Source organism: Ambystoma mexicanum, chromosome 1p (genome assembly GCF_040938575.1).
Source record: "Ambystoma mexicanum isolate Mex_15411 chromosome 1p, UKY_AmexF1_1, whole genome shotgun sequence".
NCBI classification, from domain to species: domain Eukaryota; kingdom Metazoa; phylum Chordata; class Amphibia; order Caudata; family Ambystomatidae; genus Ambystoma; species Ambystoma mexicanum.
The window spans coordinates 999,714,587-999,733,854 of NC_090921.1; the positions used below are offsets into that span (position 1 = coordinate 999,714,587).

Genomic DNA, 19,268 nt, shown 5'->3' on the forward strand with positions numbered 1-19,268 from the left:
CCCCGGGGGGTTTGTCATCTACGTGACCAGGACACAGCCATCGCTATTGGATCCAGTTCCCGGGGGTGGACCAGTGCGGGAGGATCAACTGGATGGGGGGTACTCTGGGAGTGGAAGTAGAAAACTGATGGGTGAGACACTGTATCCTCCTTATCACACCTTTTCCCCATCCTACCACGTAGGATATTATTCAGACACTCTAACCCCCTATCTTCCCCGGCCCCCCTTTTCCGGCACAAACACTTTTTTACACCATGAAAGACAATGGACTAACACTAGAGCCATTTACCTGACACTTCCCAACACAAGGGTCAGGCAAAGTTGGGCAATAAACCAGAACCACACACCTGACTGCCCTTTCCCTTCCCCACAGGGGTAAAAGGTGGAGCATGGGAGCACACTACGAGCAAAGCAGACCGCACGACGAGAAAGCTATCCCACGGTGGCTATTAAAGAGGAGGAGAAAGGCTGCAAGAACTGAAAGGGACAAGGAGAGAAGTGACCTTGCAGTTTCCAACCTAGACCCACCAGGCCTCCGTGGAAGGAATCATAAGACCGCGAACAATAGCCAGCGTGTGTTGCAGCAGATGTCAACGGTACACGCCTACACTGATAATCAGAACAGGGAGAGGCGCTTGCTACCATGGTACCATCCTTGACTCCAGAGACAAGAAAAACCAGGTTGTTCATCACAGCCGGTGAGTCGAGGGTAGAACCAATAAGAAACCAAACTGTGTTGAACGAAGTTGGAAACGGCAAATTAAGGTAAGTTCAAAGAACTGTTAACATTAAGGGAAAACCAGCTGCATAGGGATCGGGCAACACGCAGGTACGCATATGAGAGACTCTGGTTGATCTCACGTTTGTTGAAAGTACAGATACCAGAAGGCCCGAAGGGAGCCGCAAGGAAAATGTCAAAGTTGTCATACAGGAGTCTAGCAAAACCCCTGTACAGTCAAAAGTCTCTGACCTTCGCGTAATTGGAAAGCTAAGGGAGATGAATCCCGCATAGTGAGAAAAGAGAAATAACTGTGAGACTGGCAAGAGTTGGCAAAAGTAAACCCGGCAGAGGGATGTCCACATTGAACTGTTTAAAAATACATTAAGACCTGTGAATGCGAAAGGTGAAATTGTTTTGGACACCAAGCCATAGTGAACCCGACAGAGGGAGGCTAACATTCAAGAAGGGTCTGAGCCCAGAAGAGGTGGGTTCAAGGGTGAAAAGATGTTGCCCAAAGATTTGTGAATGCAAAATGAGAAAGCCTGTGGATGAGAGCCGTAGTGAACCCGACAGAGGGAGGCTGCTATTCGAGAGGGGCCTGAGCGTGGAAGAGGGTGATCCAGGGGTGAAAAGCCAACACCCACCAACACATGAAGGTAACAGACCAAGTTGTTTGAATACAAGCCATAGTTTCATATTTTTAGATTTTATTTATGGTTTTTAGCATTAAACACCAAATTCAACATAAGTAAGTTAAAATCCATGAAGCAAAGAAAAAAATTACAGTGATATTATAGTATTTAAAACATTGCCAAATCATATGGGTTCTTTTTAAGTTGTAACAGTGGCATAAATGGCAAAAGTGCAATTCATCACAAATCTTAAAAACTTTAAACATTCTACTGTTGGTGCAGCCACATATTAAAAGAAACATCACTTCAATAAAATAAGAAAAAAAGCTATACCTACTTACAAGCCTACAAATCCAAATGCATACTCAAACAACATAATGGCTTTGATAGCAATCATTGCATAACTCAACCAGCGATTCAGTCGTATTATGTTAATCAGCATATTGTGGCTAGACTGTAACATCTACTCTAAAAGAAAAATTATATTATCAGTTTTGCTGATAATTTATCATTAATGATGGACAAGAGGCGAGTTAGAGACAGAACTAACAATTTATTATTTCCCCACATACACCTAATCCACAAGCATTACCTTGACAAAGTAGATTCTCCAATGTTAAGTTTGCCTAAGATCAATACTCTGTTATCTTCAAAATAGGGACAATAGATGACGAGATGTTTTAGTGTTTCCACTTGTTGGGCACATAAACAGTAGCGACAACTATCACCTAAGTGAGCCTCATTGTTACCTTTACAATGTTTAATTCTCTAATTCGTTGGGAATTGATTGAATTTGAATCTCAAGAACATGTTATGAGCCTTGTTGCAGGGAAAAAGCAATAAGTATGCTAATCGAGGAGTTCTTTTAGATCTAAAACGTGCATATTCCCTGTAACTACTGTAGGTACTTAAAGTGTCAATGGTAATGCGCCAATCATGTTCATACAATATTTTTTTTTACATAAGCCGGATGCATACATAGATCATCAATGTTGCCATCAATTTTTGACAATAAGGTTTTCATTTTGTCATTATATCTTGACATTGACACAGGGTAGCCATCTTTTAGCATCTTGGAGGGATCTTCGTACATGGAGTTACGTGGAGGACAATTCATTTTTGCATAGTAAAACAGTAATCTACAACAATATTTAGACAATAGCAAGGAAATACCAAGTTTGTGTCTCAATATCAAATTGGGCAGAGAGCTAGCTAATTTTGTGGTCTGCTTCCAGATCCGCCCCCGTAATCGATCCAACATTGTTCCAATACTCACCAAACAAATATCCAAACCATAAAGAATGATTGCTTCTACTTTGAGAATATAGAAATCTAACACCGGCAACATAGAAAATCTACAGTATTCTCTGTAGATAACTTTCATCTGGGATACAAGTGGGTTTATTTTATGATTTAGAGCAGCCCTCCACATGCTCAAAGATGAACCATGAGACAAATCGTATCCCAAATATCTGAGTGCTAGTGTACGTTCAATTCGACGTCCGTCTATGGACCACTGGTATGAACACAATTTTGTTTTTCCTTTTGGAGAATATTATGATCCTAGATTTGCTAGCATTTGAGTGCAAGTTCAGTTTCTGTGCAAAAGTGAACATTTTTGTAATTTAGCTTGAAGAACCAAAGGGTGTTCTGTAAAAGAATATGAGGTCATCGGCAAATGCTATCCAATGAAGATGGAGTTTGCCGAGCCTAACTGGAAAACCAACATTGCCTTGCCAAATCTCATCTAAATCGGAAAGATACAAATTAAAAAGATTGGATGCCAAGTTGCATCCTTGTTTGACACCCACAAAGGTGCCAATGGGCTCGGTTAGAGCACCTTCTTTGCCGATTCTCACCCTGTAACATGTATTGGAATGCATCTTGGACACCATAGAGATTAACTGCACAGGAAACCACAGTCTGTACATTTTGTCCCATAAAAGATTACGTATCACAGAGTTGAATGCGGCCGACATGTCAAGGGACGCCATATAAACTGGTCCCGTATTAACTAGTTTGGACCGTTCAAGAAGATGTGCTAAAATCGTGGCGTTCAGAGCAGTTCCCAAATGTCTGCAGAAGCCTACTTGAAAACGAGAGAGAGTGTCATGTTGCTGAATATAGTTTTCTAATTCTCTCAAAATCAACATAACATAAACACTTTTGCAGAAACATCCATGAGGGCGATTGGGCGAAAGTTAGCAGGCTCAGAGGGGTAGCCTTTTTTGAAGATCGGGATAATAATAGATGTGAGCCAGGACTCTGGCCTGTGGTTAGATTTATAAATGTTGTCGTATTTGATCTTTGGGATAGAAGCCCATAAGGAGGGATTGTGTTTAGAAATGCAGGCAGGAATGCCATCAGGTCCTGCGGCTTTGGACTATTTCAGTTTTGCAATAGCCCACTTGATATCTTCCAAAGACCATGGACAGGGGCCGAGAATGATCTTATTGTTGTTCCAGGCCAACACTTCAGTATACTCGTACAGCAACTTAAATTCTGCTGTCATGTAGGAAATCCAAGCCTCTGAGGAAATCGAGGAATTCATATTCCCTCGTGACGTTGGATTGACATTTCTCATAGTTGCCCACACCCATCTCTTATTATTTGAGCATAAATTGCGAACCATCTTTTGATTGTCTGTAATGTATATTATCTGTTTAAAAGATTGAACCTTTTTTTTGTACGTATAACAGATTTGCTTCTTTATGTTGGAGTGAAGAACAAAAGACACATTAGACACCTTAAGATCCCTTAAGTCCCTGTTTTTCTCTAGTTTCAGTTTTGATACTTCCATATTGTATGTATGGGGATGGCACCTGCTCATGCTGTTATCATTTTGCAGCAACTTCCCAAGCAAGCATTTGATTATACGGTTATTCCAATCTTCAACCTACTGAATATTATGTCCATAGTTTAACTCATTTACACCCAATATAACTTCTTGTTTTGGTCAGCTTGTGACACAGTTTGAGATTCCAACGAACAGAGAGATTAGGCCGCCCGATCTCTGGGAGTCGAAGCTCAGGTAGAGAATCCTGTGCATAACACATTATACTGATGTTGAGGTTGATGATTAATGTCATGATGCCTACCCCCGGAGCACCAGGCCAGGCCCAGCACCCCCGGGAGCAGGCATCACGCCCCCGGGTAAAAGCCCAGCGGCCCTTTATAGGGGCTCTTTGGACTATGTCCTGGCACCGTTGGCGCCAGGCTCATGTTGGGCATCAGTCCTGGCGCCGTAGGCGCCAGGCTCATAAGGGCAAGTGTTTGGTGCACTTACCTGAAGCAGACCATGCTGCACACTCACCTGATGCAGACCATGCTGCATGAAGAACCAAGCCAAATGAGGCTTAGGAGGGACTATTTTTCTGAAGGAACTATTTTGTTACTTGGGTGGGGCTGTGGAAGAATACTCACCTGGAACTTCTTCCAAAGCTATTTAAGCCACGCCCGGACAGCCACATGTGCTTCGCGTTGTTCTGCATCCCAGCAGCTGAACGCTCACCGTGTCTGCTCCTGCACCTGGACTTCAGCCACGCCCGCCTCGAACCTGGGACACCTGTAAGGGAATAAGAGAAGAGAAAGGTGAAAACCAAGTACTTATTCAACCTTCTTACCTGCATCCGGAATCTTCACGCCAGCATTCCTGAAGGAAGACTTCCATTTAAAAGCACCGCGTTGCTCGCTGCAGCGCCGTGCTTCACTCACCTGTTCCCGAGACGCCGCCCGGCTCCATCGCGGCTCTCAGCACCGGTCGCCACATCTCTGCACCTAGGGGAGAAAAGAAGAGACAAAAGGTGAGCAAGGGAACACAAGAGGAAAGCCAAATTTTCAGCCATATTACTTACCGGCTTTTCTTGGTGAACCATTCCACATCTCGGGTCGGCGCCGCATCTTTGGCAGGTACCGCACCCCGGCCCCTATGGGGAAAGGACAAAAGACATTACTGGGGAATTATAAAGACATTTAGAGGGGTCGCCCTCATCACTAACTCACCTGATTTTACCACCGGCAAATTAACCCCTCAACGCATCGCCTTTGTTCTGCACCTGAAATAAAGGACAGAAAAGACAACATAAAAGGAGGCTCACACTTGAACTTTTGCATCTCATACTTACGGCGTATCGCTCAGAAAAGTCAAGTGGATGTGCCAGCGCCATTCTGAAAACCAGTGAAGTAACTGGACGAACGCGCGCCCCTGCACCAGAAGCAGGATGGAGAGTTCATCCTTCCAAACCATAAGGTGAGCTTAACCGGGGGTTTTGGAGGAATCAGAGAAGAACGAAGGGGGAAAGGGGGGAGCAAGCACACTATTCAGCAGACAGTTAATCCCTTTTCTCATCTGCAGAAGGATATTCCTACGGGCCAGACAAGCAAGATTTGGGGGTCCTGTTCAATCGGTGGTCCGAATTCTGCGCATCACGCTTGAAGAGGCCACAGCAACCCAGACCAGACCAGCGCCTCCGTGGGAGCCAGGTGAGCGTTACAATTAAGTGATCACCCAAGCCAGGGCTTGGGGTGGTCACTGGATCACACAAACTAAGCAAGTTTGAAGACACTCCACAGTAATCAATATAGGATTTCTTGGGCCCACTTTGCCATGTAAAACTGTTTTCACGTTTGTCTGTACAAATTGATGTCCCATTGTGCTAGAAATGAAAACCATCTTTTGCCTCTGGCTGTGGAGTAAGAGTCGTTTTTAGGAGTGTAGTTACATGATGTCTGATTTACATTGTCAAGACAGTTGAAGTCACCACCAATTAAAATCTTGTAATCCGATTTGCGACAAAACGCTTCTTTAAAGGTAGCGTCTAGATGAGTAAACATCAAATCTTGCGATCTCCTAGCTGGATTCCAGTAAATATAAATTAAAAAGGAAGCAAGCAGGATTCTCACTTTGAATGATCAATTCAATTGCTAAAATATCATCCATAACCATCACTATTTTCGTTGAGGCTTTCAGGTTGTTGTTTACCAGAATGGCTAAACCTCCATAGGGTCTGCCAGAATTGCCAATGTTGGCCGGTACAGAGTAGGAGGAGTAGCCATTTACCACAATTGTTTGTAATTTCATAGTTTCTTGAATAAACACTATAGAAGGATTATTACTCGTATACGTCGAGTTGGTCCATGCCAACAGATTATTAAAACCACATGAGTTCCAGGAAACAATCTTGATTATATTAGGGCTATGGTTGCGTATTAGAGCTTTTGGGAGATATGAGATTTTTCATTAACGGTTCAAGCCACAACCAATCCTTTATGACAGAGGACATGGAAGCGAACTGTGTCATGAGCACCTCATCATGGATTTTTAGGGTCGTCATTGGGGGAGGGTGGAGTCCTCGTCCATCACGTAGGCAGATTCATGGGTTTCAATAAAAGTGCGAGCTTCCTCCTTGTTTTTGAAAAGGTGTGGTAGTAGGCCTACGTGAATTAGATCACATCGATGTTCCCATATCAATTTTGTGATGATATTCAAATGAAATTGGCATATCATTCGGTTTTTGTTATTGTGACTCAGCGTAACCAAATCAATGTCCTCAGAGTTCAATAATCTGAGCGAAGGGATGAAGTTAAAGGCATGCAGAATATAGGAACGATTTATTCTGCGCCTCCCATTTATTTTGATGTCACTAAACCAGCCAATTATGTTGGAGGATTCAGAGTTAAATTCATTTATTGGTAGCTCAGTGGGGACTACGATGTTTACAATACCCTGAATGATAGTAGGAACCAAGACTTTACTTTCATTCGCAATTGACATTTCGTGCATCTTATTTACTGCCAAGTTCACAATTGATTGATCAACATTAGAATTCACCTTATTTGATGAAAGAGAGGTAGAATCCTTATTAGTGGATTCTAAAGAATCCACAGAAGTTGATACTTCACACACCTTTTTGTTTTTAATAAACGGGAATAGGGTAGATAGCTGTGTTTGCTTGGTACTACTAGAACCTGTCATTAAATGAAGAGGAAGCTTCATGGGATCTATAGTGTTTCAATCAGTTTGATCTTCTGAGTTCGAACCTGCAACTTGTTGCAGTTTATTTGAGTGTTTTAAAAAAAAATGTAATGTTTTGTTTTTTAGCAATCGCAAGAGAGTTATCAGCAACAGGTAACTCTGCATCTTTAAGTTGCAGCACTGATTTGTTCTTTTCATTGAGCCGGTTTAAATCCAACAAGCCAAATTCAATGGATACATTACTAAGACGTCTTATATTGGAGTTGTGCCCTTTCAATTTAGCTGTACTTTGGTTTTTGTTTTTTTTTGCCATGCACCTCTTTTTGGTTCATGCTAATAATCCTTCTCTTGAGTAATCTGTTTTCAAGTCGCTTAGCCCTACATGACAGAAACTGGGTAGGAGTCCTCAATTCAATTGAGTCTGTCGGGGCGTCAACAACTACTAGGCCAGTTCACTTTGTTTTCATCATGTTCAATTAAATTGGTTAAGGCAGTCAGGCTATCCGGAACCTTGCATAGAGGTACAATCTCTGTTTTTGGATTGTGGAAGAACACAGCAGTTGGCATAAGTTGGGCAGTTTGCATTATGCACATTTCTAATTTCAATTTCTAGTTTTTCAATTTTTGCTGAATTTGAGGTAATATTAGGCCAGATGTCTCGTGTGTTAGGACAATCTATGCTATTGCAAATCAAAGACATATTATTAACAACTTGGGCATATGACGTGTTTGTGGGACCCTTCGTTCCATTACTATTTACAGTTTGTGTAGGGGTGGAGCACACACTCACTTCACTAGTTGGGAAGATCTTAGTCACTGAGTTATTATTGGCCAGAGTAGACTTGTGCGAATGAATGGCTAATATAGATTCCTGAGCAAGAACATAACCTTCTAACTTATTCAGTTTAGCCAAGATATCAGATAGGGAAGATTTTATATCCCTAATTTCATAATGTGTTACATCATGGCCTTTGTCCAGAAGGTTCAAAATACGGGTAAGGACAGGAAATGAATAGTTGTCGGATTGTTTGAGTCATTCTATAGGTTTGTATTTGCTATAGAGGCATTAGGTCTATGGAGAATTTCCTCTCTGCTAGTAGAAAGATATCTTTCCTGATTTGATTGGCCTATATCATCCTGGAAGGGGTTGGAGAGCTTAGGATTCGTGGAACTCGCTATGGGTAAGGCTGATGATGTTGATGTATACTTTTCAAAGTTGCAAGGATTTTCCAATGTACTGGCATCTCTAAGCCGATTGTTATGTAAGTGGACCTCTTCAATGCCACCTGGTTCAAACCATACAGGTTTGGAGGGCCCCAAAGATAACCATACCCTTTTGCCCAATTCGACCATAATAGCGGGAGCCAGCATTGATACGTCAGCAACCAAATTGCTAAAGCAGTCCGATGGATTTGGCAAATGGGAAGTACTAACCATGTTGTCTTGTAGTTTAAGTGAACTTTGCAGAGTGGAACAATCGCTGCATTTTCCATCATTAGTTCTCACTTCTTTATCTAAAAGTGCTATGGGATTGACTTCATCCTTTCAGTCTTCTACACTGTACGCTCCAACAGCTTGTGGAGCGACAGCCTCAGTCTTCACAGAGCCAAGTGCAGATTGTTCACTGCGTATGCGACCACTTCTAAGACCTCTGACCATTGTGGAGAGGTGTGACCCAGCAGCCTATGTCAGTATTAGATTTGTGCAGTTATGCTATACCTATGGGTTTGTACTACTGTTGCTCCTACTGAGAGTCACTACGATATTAGTAGTTTCCCATAGACAAAGCGACCGTCTTGAAGAATTCAGGATAACTGCCTCGCACACCTAGCAACACCAAGACTGAGATGGTGCAAACTACTACAAATTGGGCTCTCTAGATGTACACAGTGCAGTAAAAGCCTGCAAGCAAGTAACACGTACACTGGTATATTGATGCTCACACACACAGGAGACGAGTTTCACCTTCAGAGCTACTACATCCGCATGGATTCAGCGTCCCCTCCAATAATTGAGAGGCGAAGCTGAATAGCAGACGGAGGATGCCAGTGGAAACGTCTACGTGTGACTTATACAAAACTGATAAGAAAAGATCACTAATCAGTGAGGACCACCCAAATATATAACGCGGTTGGCGTTAGGATCACTGCTGTACCCAATATCCACAAAATACAGGTGTTGCCACTGCTACAAACAAGAAGAGCCATAGTGATTGACCATCTACCCTCTCCCCTCACCGCTAACGGCACTTCCAGGCACTTCTGCAGTGCGTGCGAATGCCTGGTTTTGGAGGCTGGTAGTGTTAAGGGCGGGGCCACAAGTAATTAGCACTCTTCAGCCCAAATAACACACAATGTATGGTATTAGACAATGTTGGACACATTAAAGTACTATTAGCAGTGGTCGAAGGGAGTGGTCGGGAGCGGTGCTCCTCTACTTTTTTAAATTACGTTTTACTGTTCCTATACTTATATTTTAAAAAGAAACCGTTCCGGAATGGTTTTGTTTTATAAGAAAACTGTAGGAAGAAGTTGAAACATGCACTTTGAGTGCACTACACTGAACGTTCCCTTAAACAGCAGGTGCATGTGTTTGGGGGTTTGTATTGTGTGTGGGAAGGGGCGTGGTGATGGGTTTGTGGGGAGTGGGTGCAGGCCAGCAGGGAACATAGCTCACTCTTTCACCCTTTGATCTTGGGAGCGAGTTGTGCTGATGGGGATCCCGCTGGGAGTGCGGGGTACCAGCTCCTCCAGTGCTCTGGTGGCGAGTACCGCTCCTTTTCCTGCTACTGCTACTCTTCCACAACATGGATTATTGTCCCCTTCTTGCAGCTCTAGCCTACTCAGGGCCCACTCCTGGATTGGGCTTCCCCATTTGTCTCTTGGGATTCCTGTGCTGGGGGGCCTCCCACAAATCATACAGCTCAGTTCTATGGTGCTTTTATGTATCTGCCTGCACTGAGGAGCCCTGTTGACAGTCTGCACACATCGGCTTGGCTTCTACTGCCTGCTTGCAAGTTGAACCCCTGATCTCTAGCTGGGTCCCGTCTCCAGTCATTGCCTGATCTAGTGGGCCTGTTACTTGCTTTTTGAGGGTACTCCAGCCGGCAACCTGTGTCTCCACATCTGGAATCTATCAAGCTACTGTTGCCCTGGCCCCTGGGGACCCTGGCCTACTACAGTGCTGCAGTTTGTCCATCTCCTGGTTCCAGTGGTTCCAGACATGGTTATCTTAGTTTTTCTTCTCGGAAGCTGCCCCCTGGACACCTCATCAACATAATGGCAAGCAGCGCTGCGGCCGCACGCTCCTGATTTCCCTACGGATTTGGCCTCTGGATTCTATCTCATTACTAAATCAGGGAAATCCCAAAAATCAGCAGACATCGTGTCTCTTTACAGATTCAAGACCACGTTAGAAAAGAGCTCACCACAGTGGTCCAGATCCATGGTGAGGGCGCCTTGGGATCTGCCTCGCAGATGGCCACGAATGAGGATCTGCTGCAATGGCTCACCGAAATTCAGATGGACATACGAGGCAGGCTGGCTGAGATGGCAGGGAAGGTCGCTGCTGTTCATAAGAGCTTAGATGAGCTGGAACGCAGGGTCGAGGAGGTTGAGACCACTCTGTGCGAGCAATCTTAAGAGGTGAGTTAATGGGCCCAGCGCATAGAATCCCTTGTAGACAGAGTGGCTTTTCTTGGGGATAAGTACGAAGACTCTGAGAACCGCTCTTATCGCAGCAATATCCGGATCGGAGGAGTTCCAGCCGACATCCTAGACCGTGACCTTGAGACCCACATCTCTGATCTTTTCCGCCATGTCTTGAACTCTTCAGCAGACGACCTTATCGAGCTGGATAGGATCCGTGTCCATTTCTATAAGTTGAAAGAAAAAATCCTGGCCCGGGCCCGACAACTTGATGAGATCCGTTATCGATGCTCCACCCTGGCCCTCTATCACGGTCTGGTGGGAGTGACTTTATTAAAGCGTAAATCGCTTCACCCGCTTACATAATGGCTTTGTGAAAAGGATATTTGATACAGATGGGTGTTCCTGCGGCTCTCCGCTTAACTTACCAGAACCGCTCTTGGTCGATCTTCACAATGAAAGATGCTGAACCGCTCCTGTTCACTTACCTAACTGGGTCATCCGTCGCCGGACCTGCGGGCCCGACCTGGTGCCAGAGTGGACCCTTAGACCAAAGCCGGAAAGGGCCAGAGGAAGAAGAAGGGGTCGATCCCACGTGGGTGATCCCTGCGGAAGTGGCGAACTGGGGTCTTATTTCTCTGATTTTCTTGATATTTGCCACTTCCTCGTTCTGGAGGCCTTGCTGGCATATTGGGTTGGAGAACACTTAACTCTTTTCTGTTTCCTGTAGTTTGATTTTCAGTTTGATTGTGGGCTCCTCCCTGTGGCAGGTTGCCCTGTATTTAGTTTGGTTGCTGTTCAACCTGAATTTTTGATTGTTACACATGGTTTGTTGGAGGTATTCTCCATTGCTGGATGTTTGGGGCATGGGGGAAAGTTTTTGGGGGGGATGGGGGGGATGAAAACAGACAGATTGCAGACAGTACTTAGTACAGTTCACTTTAGTGCAGGTATGACGGTTACTGGTCTTAAGATATCGCATCACATTGCTTATGGCTAGCCCTCCCCACACTTCACAGGATATCAAACTGTCCACACTCATGTGGAATGTCCAGGGCTTAAACTCACCACTCAAACGCAAGTCCATCATGGCCAGGCACATTGATCGCTCCCCGTCAGTGTTTTTTACAAGAAACTCGCCCTTTGAGGACTGATGAGAAAAGGTTTGGACACTCATATTTCACCAGGGTTCTTTGTCACTAGTGGCTCCAAGAGGAGGGGTGTAGCTATGCTATTTGCTAAATCTACTCCCTTCATAAAGTCGGGAGTCATTCGTGACCCCAGTGGCAGGTATTTGGGGGTCAAGGGATCACATACTTGGGTAACATTTTTACATTTGTGTCAGCCTACGCCCCCAGTGATCGCCAAGACCTATATCTACAGGACCTCCGGAGAAAGATACTCTTTTCCTGAGTGGTCGCTGTCACGGTCCATACCCCCAAACATCAGGTATAGACCACCCTGCCCAAGGCGTTGGGTCCCATGGGGGCCTTGAAGGCCCCAAGGAATCTTGCAGGGGCTTCCTGGACTCAGTCCTGGCGCCGTTGGCGCCAGGCTCATACTGCTAACACCAACATGGCACGTTTCAGACTCAGAGAGGCACGTGCAAACCAATATGAGGGAGGCTGAAGGGATTATTTGCCGTGGGACTATTTGCTTGGGTGTGGTTGCTGCAACTACTTTACCTGAGAACTAATTTCAGAAGACTATAGAAGCCACACCCTTCATACAGAACATGCTTCGCGTTATTCTGCACTTCTGCAGCGTATTGCTCACCGTCTCTGCAGCTCCAGGCCAGCCATCAGCCACGCCCATCCAGCTGTCTCGAGTTACCTGCAAAGAAGAGTGAGAAAGAAGAACAGAACAAGATACTTGCCAGTCTCTTCATCGCGGCCGCTCGGGTGTCCACGCTTCTTCAGAACTGAAAAGGAAAGAACATCAGATTAGCTTTGCAGACCACACGCCCTCCATCTCAGTTCAGCGCTGCACTAATACTTACCAGCGAACCGTCGATCTCCGCTTCATCTTCCGATCGCTGCTCCGGGACTGCTGCATCTGTAAAACAGAAAGAAGATATCAGGTTAGCAGAGCAGTGGGAAGGCCTCATTCTGATTTATAATCCTGTACGAGGCAGCTCTCACCGGAAGGCATCAATCCTCACGGGCTCACAATTCTTCATCACGCAGCTTTTGTTCAGGAGATTCCGCACCTGCAGAATATAAAAGCAGCAGGTTAGTTGTGCAGAAAAACAGTATCGGGTGGAAATACTTTTGCATAGCACTGGCGCAAAACTTACCTTAGGAAGCCAGCTACCAAGAACCTCGCTCCATCGTATGCACGAAGAGGGAATCTGTAAAGAAAGGTACAGAGTGAACTTTTGCAACTTGAACTCTTAGCTATCCATATCTTTGGAATAAGACTTACCATAGAGTCACATTTGTCTGGAACTTTCAATAGGATCAGTGAAGTAACTAGATCCTAGAACTACGACGCACCCCTGTGAACAGTGGCAGGACGGAGAGCCCGCTATTTGTAACTCAAAGGTGAGATATAGCGGGGGGTGCAAGAGGACGCCACGGGAGGCGGGAGGCGCTCTCATCCACATGGTTGGGTAACCTGTGATTTACCTTTCCAGGCAAGCCTGCTTTCGTATCGGAGGGGAGTACAAGACACCACTCACTACCAGATCATCCAGCTCCATTCGGCGCCCCTGTGGAGATCAGGTGAGCGTAACAGAACGCGAAGCCTACACACAAACCTCTACCTGGGCGCCATGGAAACCTCAGAGACAGACAAATTAGCCCAGCTTTTAGGTGAACTCAGAGCAGAGGTGCACTCGGCTAGACAAGAGACTAACACTTTACGAAGATGTTAGGGAGAATTCTCTGTAAAGGCTAATTTCCCAAACCTAGTGAGTCCCCCAGCAGCCTTGCTGGTTTTTTTGGGGGTTTATTTTTTTCTCCTGCTAAGAGTGAGACTCTTTTTCTCCCACTCTTAGGCATGATTTGAGAATGTCATTTGACTTTGTAATGTGTTTTATGGGTTATGGGGTCTTTTACTCCATAGGGCTTCATGTGTTTTTGGTAAGTGTATTACACAGCACCCTCAGTGCAGTAACACAGGGGTGTCATAGTGACTCCCAAACATAGAGTCCATACCCTGGGACTCACTACTGTCTCCCAGGGCATGTAAAGTCACCATTGACTTTACTAGTCTTAAATTGTGAACAGAACCAGTAAAAACCATCATATTGTGGAAGTACTGGTAGGGGTAATTCGATTGCCCCTGGGTCTGTTTTCCAAGGGGGCACTGTCCAGCCCCCCCCCTTGTCGAGTTTCTGGCTGGTGGCAGTGGTTACCACACGAAATATTCCACCGGAATATTTCCTATGGGATTTTCCCATTCATTTTAAACGCACCACTTTTTTTGGTGCAATGTTAAAGATACCGCTGGGTTATTTATTTAATAGTTATTCCCTGGTTGGGTCTTTTTGCCAGGACTCGGTTTTAAAATTGCGTTTGTGTTCACCTCTGTAACTCCAACCCAAGTCGAGCCCTTTGTTCCACTTTTGGTGAGCTTCTACACAGAAGCCTCCCAAAGTGGTGCCACTCTGTCTGGGTCTACATGATGTGTGGGAGGGGGGAATAGGCACCCTGGGCTGAGTTGCCTTGGCAACTCGAGTCACACTCTTGTGTGATTGCCCCAGTGGTCAGCTGCCCGGCTCACCATTTAGCATGTTTGATTGACAGCTCGGCCGATGAATGGTGGTTTTGCTGCGTAAAAGCAGCGCTTTGGGGACTGGAACTTCAGAAGTCACCACAGGACCTAAAGAATCCGAAGAGGGGAGAAGCTGAGCCATCTACGACGACACCACCGGTGGAGCCCTGCTGTACGAAACTCAACACTTCCCCGACGACAGAGAAGATCTTCTTCCAGGAGAGTCTTCTTCCCTTTGATCCTGGTGGGACCAACCAGTTCGCCTTTTTTGCCTTCCTGGATCGTCTCGTGGTCGAATCGCCTGTGCCAAGCACCCCGGCGGCCGGATAGCCACGCTTCACCACTACTGCGAATAAAAAGGTAATACCTTTTAACCGGGAAACTCCGCGGCTGGTTTCTTCCCTGGCAGTGCAACGATCCCCAGCTTTCCTCCACGTCGAGATCTTCTCTTCCCCCGGACGAAGCACTGACTTGCACCCGTTGCCAGGAACAACTGCCCCCGCTGGAGCTTTCTCACCATTTCAGGTACTGTGTCCTGCCTGGTCTCCCTTGCAACAGACTGTCCAAGGTGTCCTGTAAATCCTTGACTCTCTATCCTGGGGTGACCTCGGACCTGTTAACATTACCTTTCTATCTTGATCTGACCTCTTTCTGACTTTCCTGCAAAGACTTTTAGTGCATTTCCACTATGTGATCTTGGGCACATTCCGCCTTGCTCTCTCCAAGAGTAGACCCTGCCTTTCTTGACTTGCTGTGGTCCTTTAAAAGTGTTGGTATTGTGTGTTTTCCTATTTCTGCCTTTTCTCTCCCTTTTTAAATAATTATTGGAGTGCCATCTATGGTTACGCGCTCACCTCTGTTTTGCTAAATAAGTGGTGTCTTAACCTAGACTTGTCAAATAATTAATTAGGGAGTTGTATATATTTGTTATGACTGTGTTTGAACTTGCTTGACATAATAGTGCCAGTGTATTTTTACAAGTGTGTTTTTAAATAAATAATTATATACTTTTATACCAAAGCTCTGGTCAGTGTTTGCTTGTACTACTGTATTTTGAGCCCTATTGTGTATATTCTATATACTGCCTAACTCTTCTTGAGAGAAGTCTGACTGCTCAGCCACAGCTACCAGGTAAGTCTGGGTGGTGCAGACTGCTACCAATTGGGTTTACTGCTAACACCTGTAGTCTTAAACTTTTTGCAGTGGTCCCTAAGGGAACTGCACAGGTTGCTGCCTAACACTGGTGTACAGCGGTGGGATTTGTATGGAGTATACATTTTAGTGTGCTGTTTGATACCTTAGTGCAACTAACCACAAAGCTTAGCACTAAAAAGTTTATTTTCTAACCTGTCAACTATGGAAAGTTATAGTCAAGAGTCCCTTGCTACAAAAACCGCTGATTGTTTAAGAGTTCTCTGTAAGCATACTAATCTCCTGACTAAAGGCAATAAAATGGAGCTAAAGAAAGATTGTTAGCAAACCAAAGTCTGGGTGATGGTTCAGAGGAAACCACTCTACCAGAGAATGTAGATAACAGTATTGCTGTTGATCAAAGTATTGAAAATCTTGAGGCAGAGTCGGAAGAGGAGGGTGAGACTGATGTGACTGTCCCCCTAGGCCTCTGTCTGCTCTACCAGCTGTACCTACTGGACCTTTACCAGGTCCCACACTTAGTCCTCAATGTCTTGAACTAGAGAAAATGAAACTTGAATTGGAGTTTGAGACTTACTGCTCAAGCAGAACAAAGACACCAATAACTGAATCAAGCACTAAGGCTCAGAGAAATGAAGCTCAAGCATGAGCTAGAGATGAAGAAAATGTCTGTTGAAAATGCTTCTCTCTCCGGATCCTCTAGGCGTACCAGTCCCAAAAGACCCCAGATGCCTAAAGAGATTGTGGGTATGTATGAGCCTAAGTTGGATGTGTTGGATTGGTTGGCTTTGTTTGAGTATAATCATGGGCTCCAGGACATCTCAGGGAATGAGTTACTTCCCTGGTTGTTCTCTAGGCTCCCCCCTGTTGCATCTGATGTGGTAATGGAATTGGGGGAGGTGGATAAGAAGGATTATGAATGTGTGAAGCTAGCTTTGATATCTAGATTTGGGAAGACCCCTTCCCAGTACCTTAAGAGGTTTAGGACCCTCAAAAAGCATGATGGTACCTCTTGGGCTATCTGGGTGAGTGAAAGTTTGAAGAACTTAGAGCGATGGATTAAGGGTTACAGGGTGAACACTTATGAGGGAATGAAGAATCTTGTGATATTGGAGTCAATGTATGATGCCTGCTCTCCTGAGCTCAGATAGCACTTGGCTGATTCAAGGGAATTATATTCCAGACAACTGGCTAAGGCTGCTGACTTGTGGGTTGCCAACAGGGCTATTCACAAGGACTCTGGGGCAACTCAGAAAAAGGGTGAGGGGAAACAGCCTAAAAATCACTCCAAAGAGAATTCTAATAATTCCAATCCCAAAGAGGGCCCCAGCCAAAACAATAAGGGTAAGCCACAAGGGAAACCGAATCAGGCCAGTATACCTTCTGGTACCAAACCAGAAGGAGGTCAGAGCAAGCCACCATTCCAAAAAGCATTTGGTAAATGCTATGTTTGTAGCTAACCTGACCATGTGAAAGGGGATCCCAGATGTAAGGGTAAACCTTCAGGGGTCCACACTATCTCCTTAGCCTTCGCTCCAGAGGAGGAAGTACAGATGGCCAGTGGAAACTTTCTACTACTGGCTGATGATCCCATTGGAGTCTCAGCCAGTGTTTCTTTAGTGTCTCTGGGGTTGTGGGAACAACAACATTTAGATGTGTATAATTCTATCCCAGACAATACTAAAGAGTATTATAAGGACAGTGTCCAGGTGAATGGTCAGGAGACTCCTGCCATTAGGGACACTGGGGCCAGCATAACTGTGGTGGATGAATCATTTTTCAAGGCAGAGGATGTTGCTAAGGCACCCAAACGCCTCACCAATTAGCTGGAGGGCCTGTGCAGATGCTCCCCCAAATACCAGTTCTCATCCAGTGCAATGATATGACTGTGAAGATACCTGTCAGTGTACAATGAGAGGTGCCAGGAAGGGTTCTGTTGGGAAATGACCTGAAAACTCTTGGAGTAGTGTCACACACCCCCAGACCTCCTAGTAAAAGGTTACAGGAGATAACCAGACCTGCAAGAGGGAAACCGTGAGAGGTTCTTCTCTTGAGATGATGAAGAAAGATATCACTCCTTCTCCACTGGAGCAACTTACTGCAGTCTCAAAATCAACAGAAGCAAAGGGGCAACCCAAGACTTCTAAGAAAAAGCCAGCAGCAAGCACTCCAGTGCTTCCAACAAGGAGTTCCCCTAGGTTGTCCAAAGTTACACCTGTAACTCCACCTCCAGCTGAGGCTCAGAGGGAGGTACAACCCTGTATGTACCCTGAACTAGACTCTGAAGAAGAGCCAGTGGAAGGCCAAGAACGTATTGGAGATCTGGATCCTGTTGACCATCCTGAGCTGCAGTCTTTACTTTATCTGGATCCAACAGGGCAGACTTCAGTAAGGAACAAAGAGAATGTCCAACTCAGGAAGGTCTTCGCCATCAGGCAGCTTCTCAGGCTGATGGGCAAGAGCCTGGGAAGTATAGGTTGCACTGGGAAGATGGCCTCTTCCACAGTGAACCGACTGAGTCTGCACCTGGAGACTACAAGCGGCTTGTAGTACCTCAAGAAAACAGACATCAGTTCTTGCAACTAGCCCATGAGATTCCTTTGGCTGGTCACTTGAGTTTCAAGAAGACCAAGGTAACGCTCTTACTCTACTTTTATTGGCCAAAGATGGGGGCTGAGGTAGATAAGTTTTGCAGGAGCTGCCACACCTGCCAAACTTCTGGTAAGGTTGGTTCCAAGAATGTGGCACCTTTAGTGCCTCTCCCAGTAGTGGGAGTCCCATTTGAGAGGGTAGGGATTGACATTGTTGGTCCCCTTGATCCCCCAACCTCCTCAGGCAACAGGTTTATCCTTGTTGTAGTAGACCATGCTACTAGATACCCTGAGTCAATTCCTATGAGGACTGTTATAGCTCAGGCTGTGGCTAAGGCCCTCCTTAGTATTTTTACCAGGGTTGGGTTTCCTAAGGAAGTAATCTCTGACAGAGGGTCAAATTTTATGTCCCACTACATGAAAGCCATGTGGAAAACCTGCAGAGTTACTTACAAGTTCTCAACCGCATACCACCCTCAAACAAACGGATTGGTAGAAAGGTTCAACAGAACAATGAAGAGCATGATAGGTGCTTTGGAAGATCCCCTTAAAAGAAAGTGGGACCTTCTACTGCCATGCCTTCTCTTTGCCTATAGCGAATTCCCTCAGGAGGGAGTAGGAGTTACGGGAGTTGGCAAGGGAGAATCTGGGCCGCTCACAGATAAATCAGGAAAAATATTACAATCGATCTGCACGGGTACGAACCTTCCAGAAAGGGGATAAAGCACTGGTCTTGTTACCCACATCATACAATAAAATGTTGTCCCAATGGAGAGGGCCATATACAGTGGTAGCTGTGCTTGGTCCTGTGAATTACTTAATAGAACAGCCAGA

The 19,268-nt window shown here is 45.3% G+C and overlaps 1 protein-coding gene across 1 annotated transcript in view; it reads left to right on the forward strand.

Moving 5' to 3' along the window:
• Positions 1–19,268, forward strand: part of HYDIN (HYDIN axonemal central pair apparatus protein) — a 3,273,799-nt gene that overhangs the window by 2,995,879 nt on the left and 258,652 nt on the right. The window lies entirely within an intron of this gene.